Below are 13,733 nucleotides of genomic sequence, written 5' to 3'. Positions count from 1 at the left end.
CAGAATACAGTCACAAATACAGTGGCAAAATACAGTCACAAATACGGGCAGAAAAGGCAGACTAAGCAAGGCGCACAATACAGTCACAAATACAGTGGCAAAATACAGTCACAAATACGGGCAGAAAAGGCAGAATAAGCAAGGCGCAGAATACAGTCACAAATCCAGTAAAAAAATGGCACAGAGCACACGAGTACAGCGAATCTTACCAGAAGCCCACTAGACGGGCCTCGAACACGCTAGCAGCAGCGTGGGCGGGGTTCGGGACACGGGCACAGCAGGGTGGTGCTGCGGACGTGGGGGTGCGAGCTCTTGACCGAAATCAGGTCAGAGGTCGCTCACCTCGACGCGCAGCGCCAGCCATTAAGAAGGGAGGGGGGAGGGAGGAGCAGCTGGGAGGTGGGAGGCGGGAGGGAGCGGCGAATGGGGTCGTGAGGGGGACGGGCCGCAGGGTGGCAGCGGCAGGGGAAAGTGGCAGGGGGGAGCGCACAAGGGGCGAAAAAAGCGGATACAACAGTAGGAGAGGCACAAATGGAGAAAATGAAGCAAAAGGCACAAAAACTTAAGGCACAGAATAAAGTCACAAATACAGTGAAAACGGTAAATGGAAAAAGTCACAAATACAGTGAAGACGGCAAATGGGGCGGAAGAGGGAGACTAAGCAAGGCACAAATACAGTGGCAAAATACAGTCACAAATATGGGCAGAAAAGGCAGACTAAGCAAGGCGCAGAATACAGTCACAAATACAGTGGCAAAATACAGTCACAAATACGGGCAGAAAAGGCAGACTAAGCAAGGTGCAGAATACAGTCACAAATACAGTGGCAAAATACAGTCACAAATACGGGCAGAAAAGGCAGAATAAGCAAGGCGCAGAATACAGTCACAAATCAAGTAAAAAAACGGCACAGAGCACACAAGTACAGCAAAGCTTACCAGAAGCCCACTAGACGGGCCTCGAACATGCTAGCAGCAGCGTGGGCGGGGTTCGGGACACGGGCACAGCAGGGTGGTGCTGCGGACGTGGGGGTGCGAGCTCTTGACCAAAATCAGGTCAGAGGTCGCTCACCCTCGACGCGCAGCGCCAGCCATTAAGAAGGGAGGGGTGAGGGAGGAGCAGCTGGGAGGCGGGAGGGAGCGGCGAATGGGGGCGCGAGGGGGGCGGGCGGCAGGGGAAAGTGGCAGGGGGGGAGCGCACAAGGGGCGAAAAAAACGGTTACAACAGTAGGAGAGGCACAAATGGAGAAAATGGAGCAAAAGGCACAAAAAAGTAAGGCACAGAATAAAGTCACAAATACAGTCAAAACGGTAAACGGAAAAAGTCACAAATACAGTGAAGACGGCAAATGGGGCAGAAAAGGCAGACTAAGCAAGGCACAAATACAGTGGCAAAATACAGTCACAAATACAGGCAGAAAAGGCAGACTAAGCAAGGCGCAGAATACAGTCACAAATACAGTGGCAAAATACAGTCACAAATACGGGCAGAAAAGGCAGACTAAGCAAGGCGCAGAATACAGTCACAAATATAGTGGCAAAATACAGTCACAAATACGGGCAGAAAAGGCAGAATAAGCAAGGCGCAGAATACAGTCACAAATCCAGTAAAAAAACGGCACAGAGCACACGAGTACAGTGAAGCTTACCAGAAGCCCACTAGACGGGCCTCGAACACGCTAGCAGCAGCGTGGGCGGGGCTCGGGACACGGGCACAGCAGGGTGGTGATGCGGACGTGGGGGTGCGTGCTCTTGACCGAAATCAGGTCAGAGGTCGCCCTTTATATTGGGTTCTGAGAGCGCTAGAAGTGATTAGTTGCATGGAATAGACATTGGCCAGGAGTGGTGCAAGACTGAAGAATCATTAGCAATTGTAATAGGGGTGCACCCATAAACGAAACATCCTCTTCTGTCGTTGATGGATATAAGCACTGAATGAGTCATCCTACATGATCTCTATGACTCGACCTTGCCCTCATGTATCCATCGATTCATTCATCCACTGATGCATTCTTTCATTCATTCATTTACACAACCACAATAAAACATACACACCAATGCAACAGTACATTCAAAATAAATTAAAAGAATAAAACTAGAAAAAAACTAGAAAAAGTGCTTGAAACAACACATAATTAAACAGAGAAGCAGGTGGTCATCTTGCAATGGTATTTTACAGAGTGTATTGTTCTTTTACAATTCCAGCATGACTGTCACAAGTGGAACCAACATGTCCATTTTAGAATGGTAAAACAATGATACACCATGGACAATACCATTCTATGATGCTCACCTGGTTTGGAGGCAGTGAGTGCATGGGATGCTGCACCCCGCTGATGAAATGAGCATTAAGCCAGTAGCCCACTAGTGCTGTAGTGTGCTCTACAAAATGTAAATAGAAAGAAGAGAAGGAAGCAAATGAAAGGGACCCATAAAAGTAGAAAATGGACTAAAGACTGGCCCACAAGCCCTGACACTGAAGCTCACTGCGCATGTAACAGGTTATTGTACTCACTTGCAGCAAAATATCTCAAGTGGGCTGACTCGTTGCTGCATATTGTCATGGATATATTTATATAAATATGCATCAACATAGCTATATCCATAACAGCATACAGCATGGGGCAACAAGTCAGAACACTATCTTTCTAACTATATGCCGGCCGACCAAACACACATGCGCACTATCTTTTTATTTTTCTGCTTCTGGTTCAGCCAGTGGAGAGACGCTCCTTCGCCGTAGCGAAGGAGCCGCCCCTGATTTCTGCAGATTTTACTAGGGAGCAGGGCTTAACTTAGCCAGTGTTTTCTTCATTTATTTATAATTACTGGCCTATATTTATCAACGCCTACCACATGGAGGCAATGTGTGTCGACATTTTAGAAGAGCACATCAGTGGAGCATTTAACTATTTAATAAACTTTCAAACAAGTGATAAAATTAGGACTTTGATGTCATCCCTACTGTTTGAGGTGACCTGGAATAGTTCAAAATTTCACAAATGATTTAGTCTGATCATTTTTAGCTACTGAGGGCACTGGCATCCAACAACAGAATCAGGACCCATGGGTGGTGCCAAATGCAATGTACATCTGTGAAATACCTTGGGCACTAGTACTTATTCTTTACAAATAAGCACTGCTACAGAGCAATAACAATCAGCGCTTAAATGACAATTGATTTTAACGTATTTGTCACAGTAAATATGGCAGGCCTATTGCCTTTATCCTAAGTTGCCATAATAAAGAGAACAAGCTTTTATCACTGGCTTACCACTGTAACCAACACAATTTTGCTTTATTGAACAAAAGCTTAACCACAAGGCAAAAAATACAATACAAGCACTATTTTCAGTGCAAGCACACAATTTCTGCCCAATCAATTGTTGTTTTGAAGAAAATCAACATGTGGCTGGAGCCTAAACACCTTTCTCAGTAATACCTCTGAAAGCTTGTTTATGTTAATCACATGAGGTGCTGCGACAGACAGCTGCTTTGTCAAGCTAGTCCTAAAAATGGCACTGGCAGAATGTAAGCGTGCAGCGCATGCCACTGGCAGTGGGAGTTTTGGACAAATTACTACACCAGGGTATTAGTAGAGGTGGAGGGATAGGTGTGGTGAGAATTGGGCATCTGTCCAGAATTCACACCTACTATAATCCAGCACCATTCTATTCCTCCCCGTCATGCATAAGACAATGACAGAATAAATGTCACAGCTATGACAAAACACCAGAAGAGAAGTTGAAAGTATGAACTTTTTGATTTAAACGTCAATATTTTTCACTGTGCATGAAGCAATGAACTCGAACATGGTAGATGTGGTATTGCATATGATATTGTATTCTTTCTTTCTTTATCTTTTCTGACCTTGGTTTTCTTCGCTGTGCTTTGCTATCTGGATTCTCTAGGTGAGGTAGGCGGTGCTGTCTCAGTAAGTATCAGCAGGTTCTTCTGGATTATGTTAAACTTGACAGCATTTTATGGGTGAAAAATGTCTCAGCATGGGGATATTGGTGCTCGCTGCATATGTAAACAACAAAATCTGCATGTCATGACCTGATGTTGCAAGCTGAATTCGGAACAGGTGATTATTGCCGCATTGACACCAAAGTACTCATTATGAGACCCCAGTTGAGAAGCATATCTCAATAGAACTGCCCCACTCATCTCCCTGCCATCCCCACAAGTTCAGCACTAGGCCGGAAATGCACAGCGATAATACCATCTCTGCTCTTCATATGTCCCTGGCAACGCCTAGACTCAATTTTAATTACAAAATTATCACTTTTACATTGATTGTAAAATAGTGGACAGACCATCAACATTTTACATTCATTTATGTCCGGAAAGGGCACATCTCACCAACACCTCAGCTTAATCAGTCTCTGGTCACTACCTGCTCCCACACCAAATGGGTAATGTGAGGATCAGGATGGGGAATGTGCCTGATTTACTGCCTGATTTACTAGATAGCTTAAGGTCCCCTTGCCTACCCCTACTACAATGTGGTATCCTCGTCCATCAGGCAATTTCCTCTATATGGGGTAAAGCTGATCTCACCCAGAAATGAGGGATGGCGACCCTGATTAAGCAAATATAAATATATAAAACATTTTACAACACTAGAAGTTCAGTCAATAACATTGGAAAATAATTGTGATCAATTATGTGGTACTTGATTTATCATTTTTTTTAAGTTGAAAAGGTTAAATGGCCACAACAACATTTGATCCTCTGATATATAAATTGCTCACAAATTTACACAGTGTAACTCATAACCCACTCAACTATGTAAATGGCTAGGTCTGCTGGGCAAGTATATCATCTGGCAATATGACTCAACTGGGTAAAGCACACTCCTCGGAGCTTTATACATATCCAGTAAACCTCTGTTCCCAAAACTGGTACAAGGGACTCATGTGTCTTCTGCAGTATGATTTCACTAGATCACAGGTTTGAATCTTAAAAGACTGCTCAACAGTTTTATTTAAAGGTGCAAAGAATGCAGGTGTAATCCACTGTCTCAAGATAAAATCTGAGGATGATAAAATGAGTACTATCACATTGGGTTTAATGAACCAGAATCAGGTTTTGTTATATACTAAATGTGTGGCCCTTGTTATTTGCTGTTTGCACATCTCTTGTTTACTCGTTGTAGAAAATAGTTGCCTTTTAAGGCTATTTGAACTCCTATAGATATTGTATTTTATTGTGGGTTAACATGCTAAAACAGGTCTATATTGACAAAGAACTCTAAGCAATATTTGTTTTACCTCTACTCTTCAGCTCTAGGTCACTGGTGAATTCAAGAAGACAGGTAGCTGTGAGACAGCTCCTCTGACTGCTTACTCCTACATCTAATACATTTAAATAGAATTGTTGCAGTGCCAGGTTAGAGATTATATAGAGGACAGGGGATTCCATCACTCAAGAGACAGAGCCATGTACCAACCTGTGGTTCTCTTCTTCCTATGCCCCTTTCATCCTCCACAGAACCTGTAGGCTTGAGTTTGCTCACATCTCGGCCTGTAGCACGTATTTGGTGGAGAACAGTGGATCGCCAGCAGAGCCTGATGCTCTCATCTCTCCCACACCCTCCCTCCACCTATCAGTTTTATTATGTTACAAGGGAAGCATATACTTGGACAACACTTTTTCTCATCAGGAATATCCTTCTACTGTCTAACTTCCAAACATTTGTGGAAAAGCTTACAAAGTTACCTGACCTGTGTTCCAGGTTTGGGCCCTAATTCTAAAGTCTGGGGTCCGATGTATTTTCCCTCTCTTTTTCGAAGGGTGAGGAGACAATGCATCAAATTATTCAAGTTAAATACAGTGTGACAGGAAAGTCACACATTCAATTTCAGAGACCAAATTATAGTTCAAAGAGCTTTATTTAGACTCAAAGTCAAATTTACATCTATGAGTCTCAAAATCATAGTATAACTGTACAGAATAACCAAAGGTGAATCAAAACGCCATACAAATTGAAACTTAACTAACAAGTAAAGGACACTAATTCAATAGCGATAATGCAGAAAATGAGCAAAAACAATTGATGCGTAGAATTCAAATCCAAGTTTTCCTGCCTCACCATTTAATCTAAAATCCTATCTATGCTAATATTCTAGAGGTCTACAATGGCATTGGATGGGTGTAAAGGGTCACCTGAAGCTTGGAGACTCACCTGTACTCTACAACAGCATTGGATGGGTCTACAGGCTCACCTGAATCTTCGGGACTCACCTGTATTCTACAACGGCATTGGATGGGTCTGGAGACTCACCTGAAGCTTGGAGACTCACCTGTACTCTACAATGATGTTGAATGGGCCTGGAGACTCACCTAAAGCTTGGTGACTCACCTGTAGTCCTCAACAACGTTGGATGGGCCAGGAGGCTCCCCTTAAGCTTGGAGGCTCACCTGCACTCTACCACAGCATTGAATGGGGCTGGAGCCTCACCTGAAGCTTGAAGACTCATTTGCATTCTATGATGGCGTTGGATGGGCCTGGAGACTCACCTGAAGCTTGGAGACACACCTGTACTCCACAATGGGGTTGGATGATCCTGGAGGCTCACCTGATGCTTGGAAACTCACCTGTACTCTACGATGGCGTTGGATGGGCCTGGAGACTCACCTGAGGCTTGGATACACACCTGTACTCCACAATGGGGTTGGATGATCCTGGAGGCTCACCTGATGCTTGGAAACTCACCTGTACTCTACGATGGTGTTGGATGGGCCTGGTGACTCACCTGAAGCTTGGGGACTCACCTGTACTCCACAATGGTTTAAATGGGCCTGGAGGCTCATCTGAAGCGTGGAGACTTACCTGTTCTCTACCATGTCATTGGATAGGCCTGGAGACTCACCTGAAGCTTGGGGACTCACCTGTACTCCACAATAGTTTAAATGGGCCTGGAGGCTTATCTGAAGCGTGGAGACTTACCTGTACTCTACCATGTCATTGGATAAGCCTGGGGGCTCACCTGAAGCCTGGAGACTCACCTGCATTTTATGATGGCTGTGGATGGGCCTGGAGGCTCACCTGAAGCTTGGAGACTCACCTGCGTTCTATGATGGTGCTGGATGGACCTGGAGGCTCTGCCGAAGCTTGGAAACTCGCCTGTACTCCACAATGGCGTTGGATGGACCTGGAGACCCACCTGAAGATTTGAGACTCACCTGTACTCTACAGTGGAGTTGGGTGGGCCTGGAGACACTTGTAGCCTCGAGACTCATCTGTACTCCACAACGGAATTGGATGGGCCTGGAGTCTCACCTGAAACTTGGAGACTCACCTGCATTGTACGATGGGGCTGGGTGGACCTGGCAGCTCAGCTGAAGCTTAGAGACTCACCTTTATTCTATGATGGTGTTTGTGCTCAAAAGGACTGGCCAATAACTTATACTTACTGACATCCAGAAGCACTTGGCAAGTGACTTTGATAATAATTTATTGGCTAGTTCGTTATCACTCGTGACACTCGACCTTCGAATATATACTCTTCCTGTCTGATCCTCTTGAATAAAATAGTCTGTCCATGTTATCAGCATTCAACCGACGACACGTTAATCTGCATCAATACGTTAACTTTAATGCGTTCAGTCATTTCTCTGTACCTTCACAGTACTAAACACAATCATCAGAAAATAATTACAATATAGAATAACTGTCAAAATCGTTCACTAAACTAAAGAGCTAAAAAATCTTGCTTTAGAGAAACATACGTGAGTGACGGGCAGAATCGTGCAGTCAAACAAACTGGAGAGCTGTGCACCAGGCAAAGGTACAGTAAACAAACTCTGCTTCTAATTGACACCCCATAAACCAGAAATAGCCACGCCGATGCTCGTCCACCGAGGAGTGTGAGGTCCGATGGCTCGCATTCCTAAACTTCTCCGCGAGATGCACAAGTGAAGGATTCTTGTCTCGCACGTCGCATCCGCAGATGTTGATCAAGTCGTTGCGCGCTTCGGGCACGCGCCGCGCTCTTGGTAACCATAACACTGCATTTCAGTCACGGTGATGGCGCAGAATCCTTATCCGCGGTTCACCCGCAGCACTCGGAGGTTCTTTTGTTTTTAATGGGAGGCACGGGCACACACTACAAAAACGTTCGTAAAAACCTGTGTTATAAATATTTATCTCTTGGAGACTTTCTCCCAGATGAAACAGAGATAAAACATTTTTTGTTTAACTGGCATAATTCACATTTCTGTTTTTCCTCATCTGCTGCATAAATGACTTAGAATGAAAATACGGCTGGCAATGGGATGAAAATAAACAAAAGGTACAATACTTGATTTGCAAAAAGAAACAAGCATTGGCAAAGCCAGTAGATCTCGCCTCTCTTACCTATTGGCTTTGGCAATTTTTGTGCCCATGCTGTACGGCAGCACAGGTGCTTTGCAGTGCGGCTAAAACTAATTTAAGAAAGCTCTTTGACATGCTTTTACTAAGTGCATTAGCACTGGATGCATCACACTTTTTTTATTATTATTGTTTTGGTCGGTGTGACCATGATTCTAAACAGCATGGCTACAAATCATTGCCAGAGTCAGCAATTGATCTTGTTGTGCAGCATGAACAAAAGGCAATGGCAGAGTCAGGAGAGACCTAGGCTTCACCAGTACTTTTTAGATCTCAGCAGAACAGCCCTGTGAGTCTGAGCAAATTAATTATTTTCCCTATGCATGAAAAATAAAATTTAACATGACATTTGGCAAAAACCCTATCAGATAAAAAAAGCACCTGCACCCATGTCTATGTCTAAGCGTTAATACATTTGAAAGTAGATAACATATGCTGTCACAAAAAGAATCAGATAAGATCTGTTGTCACAATTAACATCCAGTTCAAAGGAGTAAATATCTTCTTTGAAGTGGGTGTGGCACAGTAACAAAAAGCCACAAATGGCAAAAGGTTCAAGAAGGGCTACAGGGAACAGGAAAAAATAAAAGTGGTACCTCAATCATAGCCTGATCAGTTGCAGGACAACAGTCAAGTAGATGCAATCAGTACTTGGTTCATGCTCCAGCTGAAACCTCTGGCCAATTAGAAGGCAGCATATAAGATATTGTTAGAAATGGGGTTTTTGGTTGGCAGTCAGGTTACCCCCTGTCCAAGCAAACGCCCTCACTCTAGTCAGGGTAAATCCCACACAATCGAAGATTATCCTGTGCCCACCCTCTGGTAGCTTGGCACGAGCAGTCAGGCTTAACTTAGAAGGCAATGTGTAAAGTATTTGTGCAATAAATCATACAATACCACCATATAGCACCACAAAAATACACCACACAGTGTTTAGAAAAATATATAATATTTATCAGGGTAATTGTAGGTCAAAAAGAATAAAGTTGCAATGGGAAATTGTAGAGATATCACTGAAAAGTGATATAAAGTGTCTTAAGTCTTTAGAATATAAACAAAGTCTCTTTCAAGCACAAGTACCTGGTTTAGAGTGCAAAAATCTCCTCAGAGGGCCACAAAAGAAGAGGTGCGTGGAAAAAGGGTGTGTGCGTCGATTTCTCCTCAGCACACACGGACTTGCGTCGTTATTTTCCACGCGGGGAAGTCGTGCGTCGTTTTCCAGCGCGCGGACAGTCTCTTTTTGTGGATCGCGGGGATTACCAGATGTCCCGGGTCTGTGCGTGGATTTTCCTGCTTGTTTTCCGGCTGCGCGTCGTTCTGCGGGGCTGCACGTCGAAATTACGATCTCACGGCAGGCGTCGCGTCGATTTCTCCTCTAGAGGTCGGGCGGCGTTGTCCTTGCGAAGCCGTGCGTCGGATTTTCGGTCGTCCCAAGAGCGTCGCGTCGATCAGCGTCGGTGTGCGGCGTTTTTCTCGCCGCGGCACAAGCTGTGCGTCGAAAATTTCAGCGCACGGAGCGTCCAAGCGAAAGAGGGAAGTCTTTTTGGTCCTGAGACTTCAGGGAACAGGAGGCAAGCTCTATCCAAGCCCTTGGAGAGCACTTTCACAGCCAGACAAGAGTTCAGCAAGGAAGCAGGCCAACAGCAAGGCAGCAGTCCTTTGTAGAAAGCAGACAGGTGAGTCCTTTGAGCAGCCAGGCAGTTCTTCTTGGCAGGATGTAGTTTCTGGTTCAGGTTTCTTCTCCAGCAAGTGTCTGCTAAGGTAGGGCAGAGGCCCTGTTTTATACCCAAATGTGCCTTTGAAGTGGGGGAGACTTCAAAGAGTGGCTAAGAAGTGCACCAGGTCCCCTTTCAGTTCAATCCTGTCTGCCAGGGTCCCAGTAGGGGGTGTGGCAGTCCTTTGTGTGAGAGCAGGCCCTCCACCCTCCCAGCCCAGGAAGACCCATTCAAAATGCTGATGTATGCAAGTCAGGCTGAGTACCCTGTGTTTGGGGTGTGTCTGAGTGAATGCACAAGGAGCTGTCAACCAAGCCCAGCCAGACGTGGATTGTAAGGCACAGAAGGATTTAAGTGCAAAGAAATGCTCACTTTCTAAAAGTGGCATTTCTAGAATAGTAATATTAAATCCGACTTCACCAGTCAGCAAGATTTTGTATTACCATTCTGGCCATACTATATATGACTTTCCTGCTCCTTTCAGATCAGCAGCTGCCACTTCAACAGTGTATGAGGGCAGCCCCAATGTTAGCCTATGAAGGGAGCAGGCCTCACAGTAGTGTAAAAACGAATTTAGGAGTTTTACACTACCAGGACATATAACTACACAGGTACATGTCCTGCCTTTTACCCACACAGCACCCTGCTCTAGGGGTTACCTAGGGCACACATTAAGGGTGACTTATATGTAGAAAAAGGGGAGTTCTAGGCTTGGCAAGTACTTTTAAATGCCAAGTCGAGGTGGCAGTGAAACTGCACACACAAACCTTGCAATGGCAGGCCTGAGACAAGGAAAAGGGGCTACTTAAGTGGGTGGCACAACCAGTGCTGCTGGCTCACTAGTAGCATTTAATTTACCCACCCTATGCACATAAAGTGCACCTTACTAGGGACTTATAAGTAAATTAATAGTCCAATCAGGTATGATTCAAGGTTACCATGTTTTAAGGGAGAGAGCATATGCACTTTAGCACTGGTTAGCAGTGGTAAAGTGCGCAGAGTCTAAAAACCAGCAAAAACAGTGTCCACAAAGTGGAGGGAGGCAGGCAAAAAGTTAGGGGTGACTACCCTAAGGCTGTCAGGTCTAACATGTGTCCCCCCCAGCTGAAAGTCGGGAGAGCTACCCGACCTCCTGGGAGCTCTCATCGCTAAGGCGGAAGTACCTGGAGAGACCATCAGCATTGGCGTGGTCAACCCCTGGGCGATGTTCCACCGTAAAGTCCATCCCCTGTAGGGAAATGGACCACCTCAAGAGTTTTGGATTCTCACCCCTCATCTGCATGAGCCATCTGAGGGGCCTGTGGTCTGTCTGGACCCGGAAATGAGTCCCAAACAGGTAGGGTCTTAGCTTCTTTAGTGCCCAGACCACAGCAAAAGCTTCTCTCTCAATAGCACTCCACCTCTGTTCCCGTGGTAATAGCCTTCTGCTAATAAAGACTACCGGTTGATCTCGGCCCTCCTCATTTAGCTGTGCTAGGACTGCCCCTATGCCATGCTCTGAAGCGTCTGTCTGCACGATAAATTCCTGGGGAGTAGTCAGGGGCCTTGAGCACGGGGGCAGTGCACATGGCTTCCTTCAGGGCATCAAAGGCTTTCTGACAAGCCTCGGTCCAATACACCAACCTAGGTTGTTTCTTGGAAGTGAGCTCTGTCAAGGGTGATACAATGGTACCATAGCCCTTGACAAATCTGCGGTAGTATCCTGTGAGGCCTAAAAAGGCTCTCACCTCAGTCTGCGTTCGCGGTGGTTGCCAGGCCTTGATAGTTTCAATCTTGGCCTGGAGTGGCTGCACCTTGCCACCACCCACTAGGTGTCCCAAGTACACCACGGAACCTTGCCCAATCTGGCACTTACTAGCCTTGATGGTCAGGCCTGCCTGTTGCAGGGCCTGAAGCACCTCCTTGAGGTGAAGCAGGTGTTCCTCCCAGCTGGAATTGTAGACAGCTATGTCATCCAGGTAGGCTGCACAGAAGGCATCCTTGCCAGCTAGGACCCCGTTAACCAACCGTTGGAAGGTAGTGGGGGCATTTTTCAATCCAAACGGCATCACCCGGAAGTGGTAATGGCCATCAGGGGTTGAAAATGCGGATCTTTCCTTAGCCCCCTCAGTCAGGGCGATCTGCCAGTACCCCGAAGTAAGATCAAACGTACTCAGGAACTTGGCAGCGCCCAGCCTGTCAACGAGCTCATCAGCTCGGGGGATGGGGTGAGCATCAGTCCGTGTGACTGAGTTGAGACCCCGGTAGTCCACACAGAACCGGAGTTCTGGCTTCGCTCCTGGGGCAGTAGCCTTAGGAACCAACACCACTGGGCTGGCCCAGGGACCACTGGATTTCTCGATAACCCCTAGAGTCAACATCTTGGAGACCTCCTCCTTGATGCTGGCCTTCACCTTATCCGACAACCTGTAAATTTTGTTCTTCATAGGGAGACTGTCACTGGTGTCAATATCATGAACACAGAGGTGGGTCAGTCCAGGAGTAAGGGAGAACAGGGGGGAGAACTGCTCCAACAGCTCATAGCAGTCTCCTTTCTGGTTTAGAGTCAGGGAGTCAGAAAGAATGACCCCGCTTACTGACCCATCACCTTCTTGGGCAGAGAGGAGGTCGGGGAGAGGTTCACTCTCCTCTTCCATTCCTTCATCTGTGACCAGAAGCATGTTGATCTCCGACCTCTCACAGTGAGCCTTTAGTCGGTTCACATGGAGCACCCATAGGGGATTCCTAGGGGTTTGGAGGTCCACTAGGTAAGTGGCCTCCCCTTTCCGCTCCTTGATTTCAAATGGGCCAGACCAGCGGTCCTGGGGAGCTCTAGGCTCTACTGGCTCCATTACCCACACTTTGTCTCCAGGTTGAAACTCTACCAGGCTGGCCTTCTGGTCATACCAGAGTTTCATTACCTCTTGACTGGCCTCAAGGTTACTTTGGGCCTCTTTCCAGAAGCGGGTCATCTGGTTGTGGAGGGCCAACATGTAGCTGACCACGTCCTGAGGGGGTGCCTTTGGAGCTTTCTCCAATCCCTCCTTGACAATGCTTAAGGGTCCCCTGACAGGGTACCCATAGAGAAGCTCAAAGGGACTGAACCCTACCCCCTCTGGGGGACCTCTCTGTAAGCAAAGAGAAGGCATGGTAAGAGGACGTCCCACTTACGCCTCATGGCCTCAGGGAGGCCACCAATCATGCCTTTCAGGGTCTTGTTGAATCTCTCCACAAGACCATTAGACTGGGGGTGATAGGGTGTGGTGAACTTGTAGGTTACACCACACGCATCCCACAGAGACTTCATGTATGCAGACATGAAGTTAGTGCCTCTGTCAGACACTATCTCCTTGGGGAATCCCACACGGGTAAATATCCCCATCAGAGTTCTGGTCACCACCGGTGCAGTTACGGTCCTCAGAGGGATTGCCTCTGGGTAACGGGTGGCATGGTCCACCAAAACCAGGATGAACCTGTTGCCTAAGGCAGTTTTGGGGTCCAAGGGACCAACAATGTCGATGCCCACCCTTTCAAAGGGGGTGCCAACGACAGGAAGTGGAATCAGGGGGCTTTTACCCCTTTTTCCTGCTTTACCACTGGCCTGGCAGGTAGGACAAGATCTGCAGAATTTATCTGAGTGTGTCCTCATTTTGGGCCAAT

This window comes from Pleurodeles waltl, chromosome 5, assembly GCF_031143425.1.
Source record: "Pleurodeles waltl isolate 20211129_DDA chromosome 5, aPleWal1.hap1.20221129, whole genome shotgun sequence".
Classification (NCBI taxonomy): domain Eukaryota; kingdom Metazoa; phylum Chordata; class Amphibia; order Caudata; family Salamandridae; genus Pleurodeles; species Pleurodeles waltl.
The sequence above is the reverse complement of the archived record's forward strand: the minus strand, read 5'-3'. Positions refer to the sequence as shown.